General features: G+C 39.4%; 1 protein-coding gene across 1 annotated transcript in view; it reads left to right on the plus strand.

Annotated features, from left to right (window-relative positions):
• ADGRV1 (adhesion G protein-coupled receptor V1) overlaps positions 1-27,365 on the plus strand; it is a 535,827-nt gene that overhangs the window by 496,616 nt on the left and 11,846 nt on the right. The window lies entirely within an intron of this gene.

Here is a 27,365-nt window from a genome sequence, read left to right on the forward strand (position 1 = left end):
CTTCCTCCTGCCTGCCACGTGGCTTCCTAGTTGTTTTTAAAAACTCACTTAGAAGTCAACTCTTAAAAGGGATCTTATCTTCTTACCCCCAACCACTTTTTGATGTCTTTCCTTTGAGTTCCTGCAATATGATTATTTTCCTGATTCATCTGCTATAATATCATTTACTTTTGTTTTTCTCTCACTCACCTGGTGGCCACTTGAAAATAAGTGTTACGTGTCTTATCTCTTTGTTCCAAACTCTTAACAATGCCTATGCTCAATAAATATTGAATAAATGATTGGATCCATGAATGAATGAATACTTGAATGAATGCTGAGAATAATAAAAGGTTTACTGTACCTTTCCAACATGTTGACTTATACTGGTGTATCCTAAATTTAAATGACTCTCTACACGACCACCCCCCCCAACCCCCACACATACACACACTGGGGAAAAAGCTAGTAAAGACAGGAAAATCCACTCTGCTGTTCTTAAAGGGAATAGATAAGGACCCCACCAATGTCAGAATGGTCTATCCTGTGTTCCCAGGACTTAGAAGCTGAATAATCAACTTTGGGCAAATCTGAGAGGATTTATTGGGAAATAAAATTTCTGTTTCAGTTCCTAGAGGATTATTATGAAAACAAGGAGGCAAGGATTCTTTAATGTTAAAAAAATAAAATGAGACTTCTGTAATGAAAACCAAAAGTTATAGTATAGATGAAGAAAAACAGTAATCAGCCTAAAATAGAAAAAGCCTGAGTTTAAAATATTTAATTTTCTCTGGACTAAGAAATTGATGCAGACTGTTATGGGTGTTTTAAGATCCCAATTATTTGGACAGATGTATGTATGTATAGAATGTTTTGCTATTTAATTTATGAGTTAGAACTAACCCTAAAATTCATCTCCTTTATTTATAAACAAATACAGTTAACATTTACTAGAGATGTTCTGTCTTCTCTGACACATAAAATTCAGCTCTCTGTAACAAGAAGAACAAAAATTACCATTAAAGACCTATTTCTTAATTTTCCCCTGTTACCACTCTCACTTATCCAGGCCATGAGCCAGGCTAAATGAGAAAGCACTTTAGAAAGAAGGTATAATTCTTCCCTTCCTGTGAATTCTGTCATCACTTGCTGTGGTTGGATTCAGTAGTATCTTTATGATGTATAGGAGGTGGAACTATTTGCTTTTTCTCAACTATTGAATATATTGTGCTCAAGTCACTTCAGTCCTGTCTGACTCCTTGCGACCCCATGGACTATAGCCTGCCAGGCTCCTCTGTCCACGGGATTCTCCAGGTAAGAATACTAGAGTGGGTTGTCATGCCCTTCTCCATTGAATGTATTGTAGAAACTGCGTTTATCTTTGGGGGTACCATAGATCAAAGTTTGATACTTAACTTTGCAGGCTCAACAATTCACACTTAACAAAGCTCCAGAAAGCTAATTCACTATTAAGTATTTATGATGTGTTAATTTACAGTGAGATTTGTGTGTGGCTGGGAAATAGACCACTTGTCTACAGAAAGTAAATTTGTAGAGTTAACCTTCTTTGTGATAGGCTTTAAAAGAACACAGAATATCTGCAACTGTGTTATGTTCTGCAACTATAGAAAAAAAATCAAACTTTAATTCTAGAAAAATTCATATCAAATCCAGTCTACAGCACACCTTGATTTTGTACATGAGAAACTGGGACCCTATGTAGTGACGGAGCTGAGACTAGAATCCAGATCTTCTGGGTAGAGATCTGTGTACTTTTCACAGCCCCTGCTGTCTCCCTGATCTTAGAGTGAAATGAATAGTCAGCAGTTGGACCAAGAGATGGTTCAGATTCTTTAGTGACCATATATTAAGCTGGAAAAAAATACTCAAAAATAATATTTCCATTAAGCTGAAATCATCTGATAAAGCACCTTGTCTCCACTTTGGGTTGGAGGGACCAATAAATTTCTAAATTTAAAGATGGAAGAGGACATCAAGAAATAAAGTGCCTGGGTCACTGGTTAATGATGGAGAATCTCTGACAGATTCTTGTCTGTCTCTGGCTACCTAAATGATCCTTTGTCATTGGTTTTCCAAATATTTTGTCTTCATAGAACAAACTGCTAAATTTATTTTAACTACATTGTAGATCAGTGTGTCTTTAATTAGAAGATTCTCTAGAGTTTCTGATAAATTTGAGTCTCCTTGTTACCTTCATAAGTAACAGATTTCCAAGTCATATTTTAGGTTATAAGTAAAAAGATTTCAACAGGCACCCTCCCTCATCATTTATTCACTCAGAGACATTTATTATGTAGGTCACTGCATCAGGTTCTGAGCATGGCAGAAATGGTCCCAAACCAAATGTGAAAAATCACAGAGGCTGCTGCTACTGTGGGAGGCATATTTTAATAAGACAATAACACAGACCTTGTTAAAAATTGGATAAGTTCTACAGGAGAATACTGCAGGGTGCTATTAAAAAAAAAAAAAAAACATAAACAGAAGAAAGTTATCTAAATTTGGGGGATTCCTGAGGAAGAGAGGTCAGATGTTGGCGTAAGTGGGACCAGTAAGCCCAGAAGGGATTATGCATTTTGGAGGAGTTTTCTGGAGGGAGCAGCAGTGTAATGAAGCGGCTCTTAGAATTGTGCCTGGCCATCATACCTTATGATATACATTCATGGTTGGTTTAGTCACTAAGTCATGTCTGACTCTTATGACCCCATGGACTGTAGCCTGCCAGGTTCCTCTGTCCATGGGATTCTCAAGGCAAGAATACTGGAGTGGGTTGCTATTTCCTTCTCCAGGGGATCTTCCCAACCCAGGAATCGAACCCGGGTCTCCTGCACTGTAGACAGATTCTTTACCAACTGAGCTACAAGAGAAGCCCTTGAAAAGATGACCATGCAAAGGCCTTGAAATCAGACTAATATAGCTGAATTTGAAGAGTGCAAGCTGAGTGGTGGCAAGTGAGCTTGGAAAAGTGGATAGTCCACGTTATACTTATAAAACATAGCAGGATTGGGGCCTTTGTCTTAAAAATAGTGGTAAGCCTTAAAGGGTCGTAAGGAGTGAAGTGACGCTTCATATTATAGAGAATTAATTATTGTAGGACAGGAGGGGAAGAGAGCAGGGGCAGGGTGATATGGAGTTTCTTGCCATGATGAAGGTGTGAAATTGTGGTAACTTTGGCTAGCGTATGAGCAATGGATTTGGAAAGAAGTCCAAGGTTCAAGAAATATTTTGGAGGTAAAATTGACAGGATTTGGTAATGGATTGGATTGGGGATGGGGAGGAGGAGAGAGAAGGGTCATCCAAGGTGGTCCCCCTCCTGGGGACCGCAGTGTGTGTAGATGATCCATCCTAGGCAGCTCTTGGTGCTCTGCAGCCCAGCTGGTGCCATCTGGACTTTACCGTCACCTCTAATTATTCCACCACTCCAAGGTAAGGGAAGCACAAACTGTTCTGCTTCCAGCCACTTCACACCTAAGTTTCCGAGCCTACTAAGGAAAACTGTGTACTTGAAGAGGTTCCCAAATCCCTCTGAAGGAAGGCTTCATAGAGTTGTTCAAAGATTTTAATGACAGTGTTTGCAAAGCTCGTAATACAGTCCATGGCACATACAGAAATGCAGTGAGGTAGAAATTGCCTTTCCTCTTTGGTGTGCTGATTCTTGTATTTACACTTCAGGGAATCCCACTCACCTTGTCTGATTTGCTACTATAGTAAATAAGTATATTTTTAATCTAGCACTTATTTTATCAGGTTCTTGTGCAGAGGTCAGCTCCACCATACAGCTTATTAAAGATACATACTTGTTGTCAGTTAGGCAGTAATGGGTCTTCTGAGGCCAGAATCCAATGTGTGGGGGTGGGGGGAAGGGAGTGTTTTCCACTTAGAACCAACTAGCAATTCTCAGGACACCAGGTGTATAAGCTACCGCAATTCTGACACTATTATCTGGAGATTACATTAGATTCCTCAGGTTAAATGCTCAATCTTATGACTACCCATCTCAGCACCTGCCTCCAACTTCAGATGTCAGTTGCAAGCTCAGGTTGTTACCTGCGCTTCTAACTGACTACAAATCCGGGATTCCCAAGACCCTCTCCTCAGTTCAATTAATTGACTAGAGCAAAACTCAAAGATGCATTTACTTACAAGATTATTGGTTTATTATAAAAGGATATCAGGGGTAGCCAGATGGAAGAGATGCAAGAGCAAGTCATGGGAAAGGGGGAGAAGGCCCACCCCTCCTCCAGGTCCATCACTCTCCTTGAATCTCAGTGTGTTCGCCAACCTAGAAAGTCTCCCAACCAGGTCCTTTTGAGTTTTTATGGAAACTTCACTACATAGGCTTAGTTGTTGAAATCACTGGTCATTAGCAATTGATTCAACCACCAGCTTCTCTCCCCTCCCTGGAGGTCAGGAGGTGGGACCGAAAGTGGCACCACTGTTATCTCACCCCATCCTGGTGCTTTCCAAAGGTCACCTCATTTACCTAACCACAAACACCTTTACTATTATTCCTTTCCTCACTAAACAAATCTCCAAGAGTTTTAAGAACTCTGTGCCAGAATGGGAGTGAAGACCAAATATGTATTTCTTAATATAAATCACAGTATCGTAGGCAATAACTCTGCTTGCAGCACCAGGAAGGTCCTTGCTCCATTCCTTAAAATGTAGCTACCACTTTTTTAAAAACAAAAGATAAATGCTCAGGAAGCCACTGCTTCAGCCTTCTATATTGAAGATTTAAAGTGAAAAAGACCACCAATAGCTGTTCCCTTCCTGTGAATTCTATCATCACTTGCTATGATTGGTTTCACTAGTATTTCACATCTGTGCAAAAATTATGTAGGAATGAGGAAATAATATGTATCCTACAGAGATATGTGTCCAAAATTCCTGAAGGGGGGAAAAATAGGCGAGCGTAAAGCTATTTGTTTTACCCCATGTAACGTGCAACGAATGGTATGATGTTTCTTGGGGTCCAGATTTTGTTATTATTGACAAATGAAACAGAGGGTCTCAGTCATCCTTTTGCCATGTGATAGAATACATAAATTCACTATTTTTCACCAATAACATGTAAGTAAATATTTCTAGATTATTTTTATTAACTGTGCAAACATTTCCTTATACAAACTGAGAGTTTTCTCTAATATTTTTTCGATTATTTTTTTCAGAGAATATGAGGTTTCATTTCTTTGTCTTATAAATCACACATTTTCATTTGTTTATAAGATTTTTTTTTTGGCCATGCCACATGGCTTGTGAGATCTTAGTTCCGCAACCAGGGATTGAACGTGGGCCCGGTGCAGTGAAATCTCTGAGTCCTAACCACTGGACCACCAGGGAATTCCCCACATATTCATCTGTTCTGAAAATTACAGGCTAGCTTAGAATATATGCCTTCTCTTATAAGGGTGGTAAAATTTAAAGTCAAGGTACAGACTGGCAGAGTAAAAGGACATGCATTCATCTCCTTTGGTGGGAACACCAAAACTGCAAGTAGTTGTTGAACAGCCGCCAACAGGAGGATGCTGGAACCCACCGAAGAAAGACACCCCACGTCCAAAGGCAAAGGAAAAGCTGCAACGAGACAGTAGGAGGGACATGACCATGGTAAAATCAAATCCCATAACTGCAGCATAGGCAGCCCACAAATGGGGAAGTTCTCCCACTGTTGTGAAGGTTCTGAGTCCCATGTCAGGCTTCCCAGCCTGGGAATCCGGCAAAAGGACTAGGAATCCCCAGGGAATCTGACTTTGAAGACCAGCGAGATTTGATTACAGGACTTTCACAGGATTGGGAGAAACAGAGACTCGGAAGGCACAAACAAAATTTTGCACGCACCAGGACCCAGGGGCAAGGAGCAGTGACCCCACAGGAGACTGAACAAGACCTACTTGCTGATGCTGGAGGGTCTCCTGTGACAGCCTAGATCAGCAGTGGCTCACTGTAGAGATGGGGACACTGGCAGCAGAAGTCCTGGAGGTGCCCCCCTTGGTGGGAGCCCTCTTGGGGGTCACCATGAGCCCTACCATAGAGCCTATAGACTCCAGGGCTGGGATGCCTCAGGCCAAACAACTAACAGGGAAGGAGCACAGCCTCACCCCTCAGCCAACAATTGAGTTAAAGTTTTACTGAGCCTGGCCCTGCCCACCAGTGCAAGACCCAGTTTTTTCCCACCACCAATCCCTCCCATCAGCAAGCTTACACAAGCCTCTTTGCCTCATCCACCAGAGGGCAGACAGAAGAAGCAAGAACTAAAATCCTGCAGGCAGAATGAAAACCGCATCAGAGAAAGTTAATCAAGATGAAAAGGCAGAGGGCTATGTCCCAGATGAAGGGACAAGATAAAACCTCAGAAAAACAACTAAATGAAGTGGAGGTAGGCAGAAAAAAAAAGAATTCAAAATAATGATAGTGAAGATGACCCAGGATCTCAGGAAAAGAATGGAGAAGAGGCAAGAAATGTTCACCAAAGACCTAGAAGAACTAAAGAACAAAGAAACAGGCAAACAGTACCCTAGAAGGAATGAAGGGCAGAATAACTGAGGCAGAAGAACAGATAAGTGACCTGGAAGACAGAATGGTGGAACTCACTGCTGCAAAATGGAATACAGAAAAAAAAAAAAAAAAAAATGGGGGAGACGGGGAGGAAGGCAGCCTAAGAGACCCCTGGGACAACATTCATTAAATGCACCAACATTCACATTATAGGGGTCCCAGAGGAGAAGAGAGAAAGGAACCGAGAAAATATTTGAAGAAATAATAGCTAAAAACTTCCCTTACCTGGAAAAGGAAATAGTCAACCAAATCCAGGAAGTGCATAGTCCCAGGCAGGATAAACCCAAGGAGGAACACACCAAGACACATAGTAATCAAACTGACAAAGATTAATGACAAAGATAAAACATTGAAAGCAACAAGGGAAAAATGACAAATAACATACAAGGGACCTCTCATCAGGCTACCAGCTGATTTTTCAACAGAAACTCTGCAAGCCAGAAGGGAATGGCATGATATATTTAAAGTGATGAAAAGAAATAATCTACAACCAAGAATACTCTACCCAGAAAGACTCATTCTGATTTGATGAAGAAATTAAAGTCAAAGTAGAAACTACTTTCTGCATTGAAAGATTTGCAAACGTACAAAATTTGGTGTTTGGAGTTTATTTCTTGATTTTAGCAAATTTTCTTCTTAGACATAGCTATTGCTTCATATACTTAAAATGTTTTAAACCAATAGAATAGTAAAAATGTATCATGCTTTCACATATACACCCAAGGGCTTTAAAAATGTACACAGAGGGTTCAGTTTTTGTTGCAACTTAACAACCTATAAAAATTTGTGATTATATTCCCTCCCACCCTTACTTACTTGGGATCTGAGTCACAGGAGCAGCTTGCCAAAGAGAGCACTCCAATTTGTCTTCTAGAATTTCTGGTAAGGTGTATTTTAAAAAATGGCAGAGATGGTACAGCTATACCCATTTCTTGGTTCAGAGTAAGCTAAGACATCAGTGCTGTTCATAGTGGGATCCTGATTCTTCTTGCCCTTATTTTTCAAGGCCCCAGATGATACAGATTTGGGGGAAACTTTATATATTCCTTCATTCACTCAACAAATATTTATGAAGAACTTGGTCTTCACAGGGTGCTGTGCTGGGCTTATGGCAGTGAAAAAATCCAGTTGTCTTGATTTTGAGAAGTTGACCATCTGCAGTGTGATGTAGGACACCAGCTAGAAAACTGGCCATGAGCATAGAGCATAATAAATGCTATGAAAGGGGGGAGTCTAGGGCGCAGGGACAGGGTGTTGGGTTACCTAACCCAGGATGAAGCGGAAGGGTAGCTGCAGAAACATCTCTGCCCTGGAGGAAGCTTATACTTAAAGAGAAGGGCCAGCCAGCCTAGGGGAGGAAGAACAGCAAGTCCACAGGGCAAACCTGAGAAAAAGCACAGCTCATTTGGAGGAGCTGAAAGTGCCTGGTGGTTCATTTTGCCTGGAGCGTGGAGTCTGAGGCAGGGAGTGGTGACGTTGAGGACCAAACCACGAAAGGCTTTATTATTAGCCAAGTTACAAGTTGTATTCTCTCTTCTGAAGGTACTGGGAACCACTGAAGCAGTGACACCTCCCTTTTGTGAAATGACTCAGTGCAGAATAAACCCTATCAGTTAAAAAAAAAACAAACTGATGCTCAGGTCTTAAGAAAAATGGTTAAGACTTGTGTTTGTAATCACACTAAGGCAGAACAGCACCTTGGTTTGTGTTCTTCACCAGTTCTGGGAAAGAAGTGGTTCTTAGCCATGGTAAATATTCAACCACCAAGATCCTGCTTGGCTTCATAGTGTTACATTATTTCTCGGAACACGACTTTGTGGCAGGCTACCTCAACTGGTAGGAATGTGCTGTGCAAAGAAAGAAGCCAACCAGGTTAAGGATGAGACTAGCTTTCTGCAAACCCTTTTAGCATAAAAACAGTATCTCCTTATATTTATGAAGCACATTTACAGTTTGCAAAAGCACCTAGCATTTGTTTTATCAGAGCCTTGTAACCTATTGAGGTGACAGGTATTGCTTCCCATTTTATAGATGAAGCAACTGGGGTGCATATAAATATAGCTGAATACAACAGTATTTAGCAAATAACAAACCACTTTATCATACTAACTATACTAATTAGTATGTACTATTATGCTAATACTACCAGTTGCATATTCAATTCCAAGATATATGACTGTAAATTTCACTCTCTACAAGAGAATGGTTATAGCCAGTCAAGAAAATTAAGTTTAGGGATAGAATGAAGTCCTTATTTATATTTTTTGTTAAATTATCAATCTTAAGAATTGAGCTGTTCCTAAAAGAACAGAAGATAATAAATAGTGTTCTTCAGCTCAGTTGCTCAGCTGTGTCCGACTCTGTACCCCATGGACTGCAGCACACCAGGCCTCCCTGACCATCAACAACTCCCAGAGTTCACTCAAACTCATGTCCATCAAGTCAGTGATGCCATCCAACCATCTCACCCTCTGTCATCCCCATCTCCTCCTGCCTTCAATCTTTCCCAGCATCAGGGTCTTTTCTAATGAGTCAGTTCTTCTCATCAGGTGGCCAAAGTATTGGAGTTTCAGCATCAGTGCCTTCAATAAATACTCAAGGCTGATTTCCTTTAGGATGGACTGGTTGGATCTCCTTGCAGTCCAAGGGACTCTCAAGAGTCTTCTCCAACACCGCAGTTCAAAAGCATCAATTCTTCTGCACTCAGTTTTCTTTCTGGTCCAACTCTCACATCCATTCATGACTACTGGAAAAGCCATAGCTTTGACTAGACAGACTTTTGTCAGCAAAGTAATATCTCTGCTTTTTAAGTGTTCTTAGGCTCCAAATATAAAACAATATAATACCCATTTTGCTTATTTTTATAATTGTTTTGGTCTAAGAAAAGAAATGCTCTATTTAAAGTGTTCTTTAAAAAAAAGAAAAGGAAAATAATTAGTTGACTTGACGATATGGTTATTCAAAGAGGCACCAAGTAGAAAATTTATATGTTACTACCAGTATAATATATATAATTGTGTTCTGAAATTTTGACTATGGAATCAACATGTGAAATTTAATCTTTTTCTTTCCTTTGACTTTCATCACAAGAGATAATATATGCCCATATGTGAAACATTCCAACTATTGCAGAGTTGAAAATTTCTGTTGTGAAAGATTTTGGGAGTGTGGACCTGCATCTTAGGAGGTACTTTAAGCCACAGGACTTAATGTTATTTACATGCTTCATATTTTCCACTCTAGGGTAAGATCTTTGAAATAGATATCCCATCTTTATCTTATTTTATGACTCACAGAATTTTCCATGTACTAGACACTCAAAAACTTTTCAAAGAATAGTATACAACCTTATTTTGTTGAAGAAAGGTAAAAAATATTTGGAAGAATATCCCAATTTAGGTAAAGCCAATCACTGGACCCATCTTTCACTTCACTTATTTCCCCTTCAGGCAGCGTTCTGAGATTTAGGAAGCAGAGGAACTCCTGGTGGAGCTCCAAGCATTGAACCACAAGACTGGGCATGAAACGCTGGAGGAAGCGCTCAAGCCTGTCTGTCCACTGCCTGCATGGAACCTAAGTGCACTTCTTGGTGGGCATTCAGCTATGACATATGAACTTAATGAAAGAATCAAAGATGGTTAGGAGAGAATTTAAACTGCAGACCATCCTTACATAAAGAGGGCTGGTTAGAATCTGGATTTTTATTAAGATTTAAGATACGCTCAATAGCTCTGCTGATTCAATCAGGATTTATTCCTCGGTGCTGGATCCTCTTGTGTGTGTTAGTCACTCAGTTGTGTCCGACTCTTTGTGACCCCATGGACTGTATGTAGCCCACCAGGCTCCTCTGTCCGTGGGATTCTCCAAATGAGTGGGTTGCCATTCCCTTCTCCAGGGGATCTTCCTGACCCAGGGATCAAACTGGGATCTCTCACATTGGAGGCAGATTCTTTGTCATTGAGCCACCAGGGAAGCCCGGATCCTTCTTGAGCCCTAATGTAAGGGAGGTGATGTTGATAAAAATGCTGAGACAACAGGCAAAACCAGGAATTTCTAACAAACCAGGGCTGTCTCAGGCAAACCAAGATCTAAGGTTTCTTCAGCTATTGCCCAACTGTAAATCCAACCTTCAGCTCTTTTTCCCAACAAAATGCTTACATATGGAAACATGTCCTTACATAATTAACGGGTTGGGGAAAAATAAACCCTCTCTAGAAACTGTAGTTTTAAGAAAGTTTATATCCAAAATAGAGTGGTGATTTCTGAGTGTTAAGATTTGGGGATGAGGAGTGGCTTCTCTGTATTTTATTTCCTTTTTCCCCTTCTGCAATAAATATTAACAATGAATGGGCTGCTTTAAATTATTGCTCTTTAAAATTTAAATATCCATACATTTTAGAAGTTTGTTAGTAAATTAGCTTTTCTATAGAGCATTACTGGAGATATCTTAGTATCCTTGTTTCTAGAAAATTGCAACAAAAAAGTACAAAATGATTTTTCCCTACTAAGTAGCTCAGTAATCATCAGAAAAGAGTATTTGAAAATAGTATCAATATTTTGATAATATGTAATATGGGCTTCCCTGGTGGCTCAGTGGTAGAGAATCTGTCTGCCAATGCAGAGGCCTTGAGTTCAATCCTTGGTCCATGAAGATCCCCTGGAGAAGGAAATGGCAACCCACTCCAGTGTTCTTGCCTGGAGAATCCCATGGACAGAGGAGCCAGGCAGGCTTTAGTACACGGGGTCACAAAGAGTCAGACACAACTTATCAACTGAATAACAATAACAACAACAATCTGTTAGATAGTTCTTCAGTTCAGTTCAGTTCCGTCGCTCAGTCGTGTACAACTCTGCGACCCTGTGAATTTGCAGCACGCCAGGCCTCTCTGTCCATCACCAACTCCTGGAGTTCACCCAAACTCATGTCCACCGAGTCGGCAATGCCATCCAGCCATTTCATCCTCTGTCATCCCCTTCTCCTCCTGCCCTCAATCCCTCCCAGCATCAGGGTCTTCTCCAATGAGTCAACTCTTCGCATGAGGTGGCCAAAGTTTTGGAGTTTCAGCTTCAGCATCAGTCCTTCTAATGAACACCCAGGACTGATTTCCTTTAGGATGGACTGGTTGGATCTCCTTGCAGTCCAAGGGACTCTCAAGAGTCTTCTCCAAGACATCTGGAATTATTGATTTCTGTTTACATGTTGTATTAACTCCAATCTGTAAATATAAAGATTCCCAGAAGTGTAGTAACTCGGAGTTTTTATCTGCTGGTGAGATATCTCAGAATTTGCCAGTCTTACCAATTGTGATAAGTCTCTTTCTATCTCCTCAGTGCAAAATTTATACCTGTTTCCAGTACAGTGGATCATAAGATGTTGAGTTCCACATTTCTATAAAAGTCTACACGGACTGTGTCCTTATTTTGGAATTGATTCATCCAAAAATATTTCTAAAACAAGGCCGTTTAGATCATCTTTGATATTTGACTAACCATGTTATGATGAAATGCATAATTTCTTCAAAGCTTACTAGATTTTTTTTTCCTTTCAAAAGCAGCATAAAAGATGTAGAAGCCCAGTAGTTATGAGTCATTGGCTGGCTGGCTGCCTTCAGCAACCTGTGGGACAGGAATAAGTCAAAAGTACAAAAAATTGGGCATCTCCCAAAGGGACCTCGGTATCAGAGGTGACCTGAAATTGGCAGGAAGAAACACCCATTGTAGCAAATGTGAAATTGTCAACATTCATTCAGTATCTTCAGATGGAATGCCTGAAGTTCACAGTTTAAAGGTATTAAACTCTGTGCTCTGCAGTCTTTTGCTCTGAATGAGAATAATAATGAATTGAAGTGGGTAAAGTGGAGGGAAGAAAACTCCCATCCAGTATCAGCATGTAGATATATCAAACTGGCTGATCTCATGTCATGAGTCAGATCATTCTCTAACCTCAGGTTACCCTTTTTCTTAACAACTCTGTGTATTAGGTATTTAAATCTCTTCTTACTGCTCTCTGGATGGGATGAGAATAGACTGAAATATGTAATATATAGTGCTATCACGGGACAAGTCCTCTTAGGATAGGGAATGATCTGCTTGAGTTTTTCCCAGATAATGGTTGCATCTGCAGTGACAAAAAATGGCTCTTTTCACGTCTTCTTAACATCTGTTTATAGTGATGTGGACCCCCTCACCCTCCTGGAGCTGAGTCTTGTCTTGGGGTCCCCAGTGTAGTCAGTTGTGGCTGGCCTCTCATCTGACCTGCCTGACCAGTTGGTAGTTTCTTGTTTACTTAAGTGATTCTTCCTGTTCATGTCCTACAGCTGTGCTGAGTCCTGAGCACTCAGCATTTTCCTCTATGTTCAGTGTCTTCCTTAAAAAGAAATCATACACCCATAATGGCTTCAGCTTTTAACAGTGCACAGCTATTTCTGTCCTTAAGTCTCTAACTTTCTCTCTAACTTTCTCCTGACCTCCTGTCTAGTACTTACAATGATCATATTTATTTTCACATCAGTGTGGGTGATATTTCACTTAGTTTCCACAGCAGAATGATCCCTTCTCTTTCCTCTCTTACTTTTATGGGCTCTAAGTCAATTTTCCCTTTTCGTCATCATCAGCCCTTTTCTTTGGTCGCCTGTCACTGTCCAAACAATTAAAATGAATCCATAGAGTTGTTAACAAATACCTGAATGCTAAATTTTGGAGGACTGTTGAAAAGGCAATTTAAAGGATTCTGACCAAAAACTGTGTTGAAAAGTTCTCACCGTGTTTTTTGTTTGTTTTTAATTTTGGGCTGCACTAGGTGTCCATTGCTGCATGGGCTTTCTGTCAGTTCAGTTCAGTTGCTCAGTTGTGTCTGACTCTTTTCACCCCATGGACTGCAGCACACCAGGCCTCCCTGTCCATCACCAACTCCTGGAGTCTACCCAAACTCATGTCTCTTGAGTCAGTGATGCCATGCAACCATCTCATCCTCTGTTGTCCCCTTCTCCTCCCGCCTTCAACCTTTCCCAGCATCAGGGTCTTTTCCAGTGAGTCAGTTCTTTCCATCAAGTGGCCGAAGTATTGGAGTTTCAGCTTCAGCATCAGTCCTTTCAATGAATATTCAGGACTGATTTCCTTTAGGATGGACTGGTTGGATCTCCTTGCAGCCCAAGGGACTCTCAAGAGTCTTCTCCAACACCACAGTTCAAAGGCATCAGTTCTTTGGCACTCAGCTTTCTTTATAGTCCAGCTCTCACATCCATACATGACTACTGGAATAACCATAGCTTTGACTAGGCTAGACAGACCTTTGTTGGCAAAGTAATGTCTCTGCTTTTTAATATGCTCTCTAGGGTGGTCATGGCTGTGGCAAATAGGGATTGCTCTTCATTGCAGTGCTTGGGCTTCTCATTGAAGTGGTTCCTCTTGTTGCGAAGCACAGGCTCTAGAATGTTCAGCTTCCAGGATCCAGAGCTGGCTCAGTAGTTTGGGCACACAGGCTTAGTTGCTTCATGGCAGGTGGAATCTACCCAGATCAGCGATTGAATTTGTATACCCTGTATTGGCAGGCAAATTCTTATCCGCTGTGCCACCAGGGAAGTCCTCTTACAGTGTTATGGATGGCTTTTTCATTTATAAATGTTAGGAGAAGTAAAAAGGAGAATAATATTTTATGACCTGGGAAAATTGTATGGACAAATTTCAATGTAGTTTTGACAGAGACCATATGCCCTCCTAAGTCTAAAATATTCACTATGTGACTGCCTTCAGGAAAAGTTTGCTGACCCCTTGGTTTAAAAGATAAGTGTTCACTTTATTAAAACAGCAAATTCAAAACCCTATTTTGTTCTTCAGCCTTTAAGAAACCAGGTGGCTACACACTTGTGAAACCACAGTCAAGACAGAGAACATTTCCATCTCCCCACAAAAATTCCCCAGGCCGCTCTGCAGACCATCCTTCCCTTTGCTCCGATAGCCAGGGAGCCACTGATCTGCTTTCTGTCACTGTATAGTAATTTGTGGTTTCTAGAATTTTGTATAAATAGAATCATACAGTGGGCACTTCTTTATGACTGACTCTTTTATCCAGCATGCTGATTTTGAGATCATTCATGTTGTTAGACATATCAGTGATTTGTCCTATTCGCTATTATAGGCTTTTTTCAGCTTTGTTTAGGTATAATTGACAAATAAAATGATAATATATTTAAAGTGTTCATCTTGCTGATTTTCCATGTGTGTGATTTGCTCTAAGTGTACAAAAGGGCTGATTCTGCTTGACTCGCTACAGACTTTACTATTAGACAAGACTATTAATAATAGTAAACTTTTGCATAATCTGTTCTGCATAGAAAAACCACCCCAGAAACAAGAAAACAACTCACTTTAACTATTTTATTATTGTCATTGTTATTATTATTAATAATAATAGTATTTTTACAGATTCTGGGTATTTCCAATCCCTATGACAGAGATTTCTCAAAGTAAACCAAAAATGATTTCAAACTATGTTTTAAGGTTCTTGTAAATATAACAGTGTTTAAATAGTCATGGTACAGTTTGGCAATTTTTGTAATTTCAGTTAAAACTATTTTTCATGTTCAAAGCTTAATCCAACTCGAATCTCTTCTCCACTTTCTATTAAAACCTTTAAAAATTACCCTCCAATTCCAAACCTCTCCTCCACTCTTTAGTTCCACCTCAGTACTCTTATGATCACTTTCAGCCTTGTCTGTTCTCAGTCCTGCCACCCAACTCAGTATGTCCTTCTGAACATGTTCTTATCTGGGAACTCTCAAAGCAGGGTGTTGGTGGGGGCAGGGGCTTGTGTTGTTGTAACTTTACAGAAAAAAACAACTTTAATTTTCAGTTCCTTGTATCTTGTCAGAAAGAGTCTGGCTCCTGATAAGTAGTATCACAACTGATTAGCATGCCATGCTTTGAAACTTAACAGAAGCATAAAGAACCTTGAGAGTCTCTGCGATAAAGTCCTGTAGGACAAGGTTCAAGAGGAAAAACTGAAGGATGGGGACCATGCCATCTGGAGATGAAATTGCTGAGGCATAACCGAATAATTGTCTTTTGATTCATGAGTATCCATCCCAAAAAAGACTGACCAAATGTTTCTCCTGCCCCTAAATGACACATAGAGAAAAAGGTTCTTAAATTGCAGATAGAAACTTTAGTTGTATTAAGCAAAAGGTATCTTATCTATAATCTGGATATTTCTGGTTTAAAGAAACAAACAGAATTGTTGCTCCTAGGATTTACAAAATTTAGAATAGACATCGGTCTCACCCTGAAAGTGAAGCCATGCGACCCAGATAATTTAGTTACAAACATCTCTGAAGCCAGCAGACTAAGCTAACTGAACTTCCATTTACTCTCTTTTTCTGAATAGTGGCCCTTAAATTAGTAAGGAATTTTAGAAGAACTTGATATAACCCATGGTGAACACTAGGTAATTACTGATCCCATCCAAATATTTTTAGGAGCGTTTGAGTGATAGTTGTTCCCAAAGCATTCTAAATGTTTCAATTGCACTGAGAGCCGGTGGCCATCAAGATGACTCACTTATTTTCCTTTTCTCTATATATTTAATGCACACTTCAGATTGAAGAATCTTATTGTAAATAGGAACATTAACAAAAGCAAGTTAAATTGCAAAAAAGAGCTGTTGAAAAAAATGTGAATCAATGAAAGATGAAATTCCTAGTTTTCTCACACCTGAAGAAAATGTACAGACGCATAAATACAGTATTGGTCTTTTCAATCCTGTCATTGGTATGAAATCCCTTGTCTCTGCTGCTAAGTCACTTGGTGATGCAAAACAGCAGTAGGTCAGCAGCTCTGTGTGACGCCAGAAGCAAGAAATCACGGAGACTTCACAGGAGTGTCTGCCAAGCAGAGAGCGAAAGCAGAAGCTGTGAAGCCCTTTAAGGAGAAGGAGTCACAAGAAAAGGCAGCAGCAATATGCAAACTCAGGTCCAGCAGAGAAGCCAGACACAGCCAGGAAGTCACCTGGAGGTTCAGTGCCAAGCAAGCCCACCACCAGAGGGGCACAGACCCAGAAGAGCAGAGACCAGCCATCAGTGGGTGTTCATTCTCCTGTAAGAGAGTCTTGGCACATGGAATGTGAGAAACACAAAGCCTGAGCCAAAGCAAATTTGTATTGAGCAACTCCCAAATTACCTAACTATGGTGAGAAAATTAGAGGACTAGAACCAACACCTGCCCGTCCCCACCCCATCCTACTGTCTGTCACTAATGAAAATTCAAAGCCAGAATCTCTTATTTAACAAATATTTCTTAAGCTCCTTCTGGGTGCCAAGGACCTTACTATGAACTAAAAATTACATCAGTGAACTAACTGGAGATAATGTCTTGCTTTCTAGGCAGTTATCACTGAATCAAAGATATTCTTTTTTTGTAATCTCAAATTTGTAATTTTTGAGTTGAAAAAATATAGCCTAATTTTATTGAAGATTTCATTCTTCTAAGTTCTTTAGGCTGCATTGTTCTGTGCTCTTTCTTAGGCTATCCAAAAGATAGGTGGTTTTTTGATTATAGATCATTATGGCTGATACCTCAAATGAAAAAAAAAAAAAAAAAAAAAAAAAAAAAAAAAACAAAAGATAGGTGGTTTTGATTAGGCCACTTGTAGGACTGTACTGACTATTTCTTAACTATTTTTCATAACAGAATTAACATATACCTGGAGATTTTGAAATGGCACATTTTCCTTAGGTCTCCAAAACCGTTCTTCCTACTATTTTAATATTATTGTGCTTCAAAGTTTTAAAAACAGAAAAAAACAGTATTAATAAATGGTCCTTGTGTCTATATACTGTTTATGTAGACTTGATCACTACTAATATATTGACAGATTTGCTTAGACTATTTTTTAATCATTGTTTTTAGAAAATTGATAAAGATTTATTATAGGAATTGAAACAAATAATAAAAATATAAAGATTAAAAACTGTTAAAATCACTTCAAACTTCATCCATAAGTAATCTTCATAAATATTAAGTGACTATTATGATGTCCAGGAATTTTCCAAGTTTATTAGCACAAACCACAAATCCAAATTGCTTAGAGGATCCCAAGCAAAGAAAAGTATCCCTAGGCATATCATAGTCAAATTCTTGAGAATCTGAATAGCGGATCATGAGGGCAGCTTGGGGAAGTGAAGGGAACATTGTATTCAAGAAAATCATAATAGAAGTTAATACTATTCTCATCAGAAACTGGAAACCAGAAGACAATGGAATGACCCCTTTAAAGTCCTATAACAAACAAACAAACAAAACCTGTTAACCTGCAAATCTATATCCAGTGACAATATCCCTCTAACAGAAAGGTACAATAAAAACACTTTCAGGCAAAAACTGAAAGAATTTATTTCCAAAAAATCTGAGCATCAGGAAATGCTAAAAAGAAGTTATACAGATTGAAGGGAAAGGGAAATGATGGGAGAGAAATCTAATTCTATGAAAATTAATGGAGAACACTGGAAAGAGCAAGTAAGTCATTACTTATAAAGGTTTATTTAACAAATCATTCCGACTTTATATATTATATGTCATTTTGTTGCAGACTGTTGACTATTTTAAAGTAAAAATCACATTTAAAATAAAAAAATTATGTTCATATCTGAACATCATTTCTAGACATACTAAATATGATTAGATGCCTACTTATAAATGTTTTAAATATGTGACCATATTATAGTTTCTATAATATACAAAATTTAATTTCAGTTTATTTGAATTTGTCATGAGAAAAGCTAAAATGGAAGACAAATAATTCTTAAACATCAAAAAATGCTTCTGTACCACAAAATACATTCTGATCATCACAAGAAAGATAAAAGGTCTCTCTTAAGAAATTATAAAGACAGTAAAGGATTGGAATCACTGTTTTTTATGACCTAGGTATTTCAATTTTATAGTATCAACTTGACTACATACTGTAAAAGATAATAAAATCATCAATGCTCAGGTCTCCTCCCATTTCACTCTTCCAAACATTAGGTGTGTGTGTATATATACACATACACACACACATATATATAGGGGTGTATATATATATATATAGGGTTAATATAATATATTTTCCATTGTCTGGGCTTAACATTTACATTTAAATCTATAAATATAATTCTCATAATTGTAAGATTATTCCAGTATCTAAATGCATAGATGGTAGTACCTTTTCCATGATCCTTTTGCCATCATCATTACTGAATTCTGTTTTTTCATTGGTATGGACAGGTCCTCTCTTTATTAGTTATATTTCAGTATCATGTAGTTTGGTTTTTAAGTTTTTTACCCAAGAAAATTTATGAATGCTGCATTCCCAGCATTGTCTTTAAGTTTGATAATTTCAAATGCTATATTGGCTGAATATAATATTCTTTCTCCCACAGAACTAAATAAATATTGCTCCATTATCTTTTAACACTAAAAGCTGATGTAAAGAAGTCTGAAGGCAGGCTAAAATTTACCATTTATTAACAGACTGGCTTGTTTTCTTTTGGAATCTCTTAAAGTTTAACACCTAGTAAGGCTATGATGTGATATCAAGGAATCTATATCAAAATTTTCCTGGTACATGGAATCCCTTAGAAGAAATGGAGTAGCCATCATGGTCAACAAAAGAGTCCGAAATGCGGTACTTTGATGCAATCTCAAGAACGACAGAATGATCTCTGTTCATTTCCAAGGACAGCCATTTAGTATCACAGTAATCAAAGTCTATGCGCCAGTCAGTAACGCTGAAGAAGCTGAAGTTGAACGGTTCTATGAAGACCTACAATATCTTTTAGAACTAACACCCAAAAAAGATGTCCTTTTCATTATAGGGGACTGGAATGCAAAAGTAGGAAGTCAAGAAACACCTGGAGTAACAGGCAAATTTGTCCTTGGAATGCGGAATGAAGCAGGGCAAAGACTAATAGAGTTTTGCCAAGAGAACTCACTGGTCATAGCAAACACCCGCTTCCAACAACACAAGAGAAGACTCTACACGTGGGCATCACCAGATGGTCAACACCAATATCAGATTGATTATATTCTTTGCAGCCAAAGGTGGAGAAGCTCTATACAGTCAGCAAAAGCAAGACCAGGAGCTGACTGTGGCTCAGATCATGAACTCCTTATTGCCAAATTCAGACTTAAATCAAAGAAAGTAGGGAAAACCACTAGACCATTCAGGCGTGACCTAAATCAAATCCCTTATGATCATACAGTGGAAGTGAGAAATAGATTTAAGGGACTAGATCTGATAGATAGAGTGCCTGATGAACTATGGACTGAGGTTCATGACATTGTACAGGAGACAGGGATCGAGACCATCCCCATGGAAAAGAAATGCAAAAAAGCAAAATGGCTGTCTGAGGAGGCCTTAAAAATAGCTGTGAAAAGCAAAGGAGAAAAGGAAAGATATAAGCATCTGAATGCAGAGTTCCAAAGAATAGCAAGAAGAGATAAGAAAGCCTTCCTCCGCGATCTATGCAAAGAAATAGAGGAAAACAGAATGGGAAAGACTAGAGATCTCTTCAAGAAAATTCGAGATACCAAGGGAACATTTCATGTAAAGATGGGCTCGATAAAGGACAGAAATGGTATGGACCTCACAGAAGCAGAAGATATTAAGAAGAGGTGGCAAGAATACACAGAAGAACTGTACAAAAAAGATCTTCACGACCCAGATGATCACGATGGTGTGACCACTCACCTAGAGCCAGACATCCTGGAATGTGAAGTCAAGTGGGCCTTAGAAAGCATCACTATGAACAAAGCTAGTGGAGGTGATGGAGTTCCAGTTGAGCTATTTCAAATCCTGAAAGACGATGCTATGAAAGTGCTGCACTCAATATGCCAGCAAATTTGGAAAACTCAGCAGTGGCCACAGGACTGGAAAAGGTCAATTTTCATTCCAATCCCAAAGAAAAGCAATGCCAAAGAATGCTTAAACTACTGCATAATGTCACTCATCTCACATGCTAGTAAAGTAATGCTCAAAATTCTCCAAGCCAGGCTTCAGTAATACGTGAACCGTGGACTTCCAGATATTCAAGCTGTTTTTTGAAAAGGCAGAGGAACCAGAGATCAAATTGCCAACATCCGCTGGATCATGGAAAAAGAAAGAGAGTTCCAGAAAAACATCTATTTCTGCTTTATTGACTATGCCAAAGCCTTTGATTGTGTGTATCACAATAAACTGTGGAAAATTCTGAGAGAGATGGGAATACCAGACCACCTGACCTGCCTCTTGAGAAACCTATATGCAGGTCAGGAAGCAACAGTGAGAACTGGACATGGAACAACAGACTGGTTCCAAATAGGAAAAGGAGTACGTCAAGGCTGTATATTGTCACCCTGCTTATTTAACTTCTATGCAGAGTACATCAATGAGAAACGCTGGGTTGGAAGAAGCACAAGCTGGAATCAAGATTGCCGGGAGAAATATCAATAACCTCAGATATGCAGATGACACCATCCTTATGCCAGAAAGTGAAGAGGAACTAAAAAGCCTCTTGAAAGTGAAAGAGGAGAGCGGAAAAGTTGGCTTAAAGCTCAACATTCAGAAAACGAAGATTATGGCATCCAGTCCCATCACTTCATGGGAAATAGATGGGGAAACAGTGTCAGACTTTATTTTTGGGGGCTCCAAAATCACTGCAGATGGTGACTGCAGCCATGAAATTAAGAGACGCTTACTCCTTGGAAGAAAAGTTATGACCAACCTAAACAGCATGTTGAAAAGCAGAGACATTACTTTGCCAACAAAGGTCCGTCTCGTCAAGGATATGGTTTTTCCTGTGATCATGTATGGATGTGAGAGTTGGACTGTGAAGAATGCTGAGCCCCGAAGAATTGATACTTTTGAACTGTGGTGCTGGAGAAGACTCTTGAGAGTCCCTTGGACTGCAAGGAGATCCAACCAGTCCATTCTGAAGGAGATCACCCCTGGAATTTCTTTGGAAGGAATGATGCTAAAGCTGAAACTCCAGGACTTTGGCCACCTCATGTGAAGAGTTGACTCATTGGAAAAGACTCCTATGCTGGGAGAGATTGGGGGCAGGAGGAGAAGGGGTCAACAGAGGATGAAACGGCTAGATGGCATCACTGACTTGATGGAGGTGAATGTGAGTGAACTCCAGGAGATGGTGATGGACAGGGAGGCCTGGCGTGCTGCGATTCATGGGGTCGCGAAGAGTCAGACACGACTGAGCAGCTGAACTGAACTGAACTGAACATGGTATTATAGTTAATACTTTCAATCTGTGGATTAAAATTTTTGTTTTTTTCCAGGAACCTTTTCTTGTGTTAATGTTATATGTTTTCATTCCTCTTCCGTTACATTCATTGAATTCCCTTTTTCACAGATAGTAACTACCAATTCTTGAGTATTTTTCTTACCGATTATCTTCTTTTAGTCCTTTAATCGGTCTTTTTTTCATCTTAATCCACTGGAATTTTGTATTAGCCAAACCTCTTCCTGTATTTTCAAATTCTCTGAGTCATGATATGCCTCATCATAATCAGTTCCAGCTACTGATAGCTCAGTTGTTCATCAGCTCTCATGGCATCCATGAGATCTGTGGTGTCTATAAGTCCAATCTTTCATTGCTTATAGGTGTCCAGCTTTTTATTCCTCAAATATTTAAGTGCTGTATATAAACTTTAAATTTTATAAAATATATAAAATTTAAATTTTATAATCTTAAATTTATATTTTAATATAAAACACATATTTATAAAATTTACATTTTAATATAAAATATGTGTTTTATATTATAACATTGATATAAACTATAATTTAATATTGCAGGAGGAGTCTTTACCATCTGCGCCACCGGAAAAGCCCTGTTTTTTAATATGTAGACTGAGTCAGTTCTTTGTGTTTTAATGGCTTGCTAGGTACTGTCACAGGTATATTTTTATCATATATAATAGCATTTTGCCAGAAACTAAAATAAATATTAGAAATAGAGGCCACATGGAATCAATATGTCAGGATGTGGGACACATTTAGCTCAGGCTTGCTGAGAGCTCTTGCTGTGTGGGTGTGTCCATGCTCACAGGTGGAGGACGTAGCATGGGGTTTGTCACACTCGCTCCAACTGGCTGTGCGTGCAGGCCAGCATTCAGAACGCAGACAAAATAATGAACTTATGTGTCACATTATTTAGAGACAAATAAAACTAAAGGTATGAGCTTGGGCAGCTGTTAAGTGGGTTGGTTCATTTACTGTATTTGATTTTTCTTTTCTTTTTTTTATTGGAATACAATTGCTTTACACTGTTGTGTTAGTTTCTGCTGTATAACATCGTGAATCAGTCACATCTATGCATGTATACTCTCCCTTTCGATCCTCCCTCCCACCCTCCTATTCCACCCCTCTAGGTCATCACAGAGAACAGAGCTGAGCTGCCTGTGCTATACATGGCAGCTTCCCACTGTCTATTAATATTTTACTCATGGCAGTATGTATATCTCAATGCTACTCTCTTAATTCATCCCTCCCTCTCCTTCCCCAACACGCTGTGTCCGAAAGTCTGTTCCCTATGTCTGCACCTCCATTCCTGCCCTGCAAATAGGCTCATCAGTACCATTTTTCTGTACATATGTGTGAGTATACAGCATTTGCTTTTCTCTTTCTTACTTACTTCACTCTGTATGACTGGCTCTAGCTTCATCCGCATCACTCCAACTGACTCAATTTCGTTCCTTTTTACGGCTGAGTAATATCCCATTGTATATAGGTACCACATCTGTTTTACCATTCATCTGTGAATGGACATCTAGGCTGCTTTCATGCCCTGGCTATTGTAAATAGTGCTACAGTGAAGACTGGGATGCATGCGTCTGTTTTGAGTTATGGTGTTCTCAGGGTACACGCCCAGTAGTGGATTGCTGGGTCCTATGGCAGTTCTATGTTTAGCTTTTTAAGCAACCTCCATACTGGCCTCCACAATTTACATTCTCGCCAACAGTGTAAGAGGGTTCCCTTTTCTCCACACCCTCTCCAGCCGTTATTGTTGGTAGATTTTTTGATGATGCCATTGTGGCCGGTGTCACGTGGTACCTCATTGTAGGTTTGACTTGCATTTCTCCAATAATGAGCAGTGTTGAGCGTCTTTTCACATGCCTCTTGGCCATCTAACCACTTTTTTTGTAACCTGAAGAAATTATGGGATGAGAAAACAGAGACAAAAAGGACTGCTGACTAAGACAGAGTGCCTTTAGTTATGGCTTGATACCTGGTGTTACCCTCCTGAGATCTTTGTCTTCCCCGACTTATTTGTTTATTTTTGGCTGTGCTGGGCCTTTGTAGCTGGGCGGGCTTTTCTCTGGTTGTGGTACACAGGCTTCCCATTGCGGAGGCTTATCTTCTTAGAGAGCACAGGCTCTAGAGCTTCAGCAGTTGTGTCTCCTGGGCTCTGGAGCACAGTCTCAGTCGTTGTGGCACACAGACTTAGATGCTCTGCGCCTTGGGGGAGCAACATGTGGGATCTGCCTGGATCAGGGATCGAACCCGTGTCTCCTGCCTTTTCTTTACCACTGAGCCACAAGGGAAGCCCTCCTCTGAGATCTTTTTACAAGTTTTTAAAAGCTTAACTGTTCTTAGCTGAGGGCTGCATCTTGGGCCTCAGAGGGGACGCTTAGATGAGGTCTCCGAATCAGTATGAAACTCTGAGACTTCACTTCCTTCAGAGACAAGCAGCTTAGTCAACTTCACGTTTCCCCACTTCTCCTCTGCCACCGCTTCCTGGGTGAATTTGTTAAATGGCAATGTTGATTCTTTCCCATCTTGTGTGGAACCGACATGAATAACTGAGATAAGCAGCCAAAATCTCCTGTACTTATCTGCTCCCTGATGATGTTAAGAGTATTTATTAACTCCTTTAGAGCAGGGGTCCCTAACCTTCAGGATCTAATGCCTAATGATCGAAGGTGGAACTGATGTAATAATAATAGGGATGAATGCACAATAAATGTAATTCACTTGAATCATCCCCGAACCATCCCCCTGGCCCTGGTCTGTGGAAAAATTGTCTTCCACAAAACTGGTCCCTGGTGCCAGAAAGATTGGGGACTGCTGCTTCAGATCATTATGGTCTCTTTCGTGTCTCACTGAGCACTTGTTAATAAGTTTAAATTCCTGCATCAAAATAAATTCAGAGCTGGCCAATCCAGATGTAATCCAACTAAAGATTTTTTGAAGGCATTTTTCCATCATTGTAGTAGGAAATCCAGTAAAATAATAAAAACAGCAATACACAGAAAGAATCTCCTTCTGTGTAAGCTTTCACTAAATAAAGACTAGGAAGGACAGATGAATTATATATATCCTGCCTCAGAAACAGTTAACCTGTTATTTGGTAGGATATTGTCGTTGTTAGCAACTTGGAGTAGGAGCCATATGGCCTGTCCTTGCCTCTCATTGCCTGGCAGTGCACATAGGGGTAGTCAGCACATTGGACTGAGTAACTGAGATTCTAGATGCTCTCATAAAATCCTTTCACAGAACACCATACAGCACAGGGGTGAGGAATCTGCTGCCAATGCAGGAAATGCGGGAGACGTGGGTTCGATCCCTGGGCCGGGAAGATCCTCTGGAGGAGGAAATGGCACCCCGCTCGAGGATTCTTGCCTGGAGAATCTCATGCACAGAGGAGCCTGGGAGGCTGTAGTCCATGGGGTCGCAAAGAGTCAGACACACACACACACGCATTCAAAGGAGAACCTGAGATTTAACATACAGCTTTTGAAATAGGGACTTGGTTTTACTCTGAGGTCAGGAACCTCCACAGCTGAGTACTTTGGATAATGAAAGTCCTTTTTCTATATTTGCCCAGCCTGAACTGGACACAGCAAATGTCATACAATCTGCATTTAAACATTCTTTTCTTTCCATTTTAACAGTGTTTATATTTCCTGATACACATCTAAAAGGTTCAGAGTATTTACTGTATATGTAAATACGCTTTTAAGAAAAACAACAAAAAACGCAGCATATGCAGTTTTCACATGCAAGTTATTTTCAGCAGATAGTTCCTCCTCTGAAGCACAAAAGGCTTGATATAAAAACAAACAAGAGAGAATCTGCTGTTTTAACAAATGGGTCCTTGGAGATGAATTTTTAGGACATTTTTTTTTCCAATCTAGCTTTTACCCCATTACTTAGTCACACTTAGAGAAATCCTGAAATAAATCAGTGACATTCTCACAATTCTCAAGGCTGACAGTTTAATTTTTTTTTCCTGTTTTGTCTATTGCTGTGGCCAATATAGTTAAGTCATACCCATGTGAAAAATTACTTGTACAAGAAAAATGTTGGATGTGTGTGTTTTCAGGAAGATTTGTTTCTGCTAATGTGCATGACATCATTTGCACGTGAAACTAATTCGCTTACCCTACGTAATTTAGAATATTAATGTTGTTTCCAAAAAACCAAAACAAGCCCAATTCAAAAGGAAATTAATGTTTCAGTTACTAATTTTGTATTATGGTTAGAGTAATTGCATTTTAAAATATTTTAGCAGATAAACCACTGATTTCAAAACAGAGTTGTTAATTATATAGACTGGATGCCAACTCAGGATGGGGTTATTTCAGTACAAAGAGGAGACAATCCTAATTTATAATAATATTCCAGAAATGGCAACAGGGATCAAATGCTAGTGTTCTACCTTTCAGACTGTCCTCTAATTTCATTTTCCATTAAAAGTTAGTTGTGATTCTTGTGCCTTGAGGATTTTCTAATAGACTTTTTACTATTTATTCCAGCAGGTACAAGTCTTAAGTCCACAATATTGTTTGGTTTCCTGCTTCTACACTGCCAGAAATATTAGGGGCCATGGGAGAATGCAGACCTCAAAACTGACCATACTTACTTGTGTTTTATGAAGTTTTGACATTAACTCCTTTTTTTTCTTTAACAGGCTGTGTGTCTTACTTTCATTTTTATGGATTAATATAAGAATTTTAATAACTAAGGAGATTCTTATTTGCTTCCAAAACTTAAACATCAGTATTAATAGACACAAAAGGCACAATTTAACATATTTTATTGGCTGAGTGTAAAGGTCAAAATTACCAAGCTTTATAGAAGCATGATTAGAAGTATACAGTAGACCCCTTGTAGAAATCATGAAGGAAAGCCAGTGTAGGCAATGTCTGGAACACAATTGCAAAATGTGAGTTGCTCTCTGTGACGGAAGCAGAGCAATTGTCGAGTTTGACTAGATTGCAAAAGAATTTAAAGGGCCAGCAGATGGTTAAGAAGGCATGAGATAACTTTGTCGTCCTCATGTAATGTTCGCTGAGAAGCATGCTAAGTATTAAGCAATCCATACTGAATCCCTGTGCAGTGATTTTATTCCAACTGAGATAAGTAGGTGAGATAGAAAACAAAAGCAGAATGCTTAATTAGCCCTGCCCTTGCCTCGGTCTCTAAGGTGGCTGGAGCATTACTCACCGTTTTGCTGAGAAAAAAGTAAAAAAAAAGAGAGTGCAATAGGTGCGGGAAGAAAAAAAAACTAATTTTTTCAAAGGCAAGAGATTGCCCTGTAAAACAAAATGTACACAGTGAATCAGACAGACATTTCTCTGCAGATCTCTATTCAGGTATTAGAAGAGCTAGATTTCAGAGTTTTGATGTTTTAACTAAGAAAAAAATGACTTGTTAGCGAGAGGGCAGTTTTCTCAAATAACATTGAAGAACCTTTGTGCCATTCAAAATTTGCAGCGGCCTCCTGCTCCAAACACGTTCTGTCATTCACAGCTTTGGGGAGAATTTGGAGAACACT

This window comes from Budorcas taxicolor, chromosome 7, assembly GCF_023091745.1.
Source record: "Budorcas taxicolor isolate Tak-1 chromosome 7, Takin1.1, whole genome shotgun sequence".
Lineage (NCBI taxonomy): Eukaryota > Metazoa > Chordata > Mammalia > Artiodactyla > Bovidae > Budorcas > Budorcas taxicolor.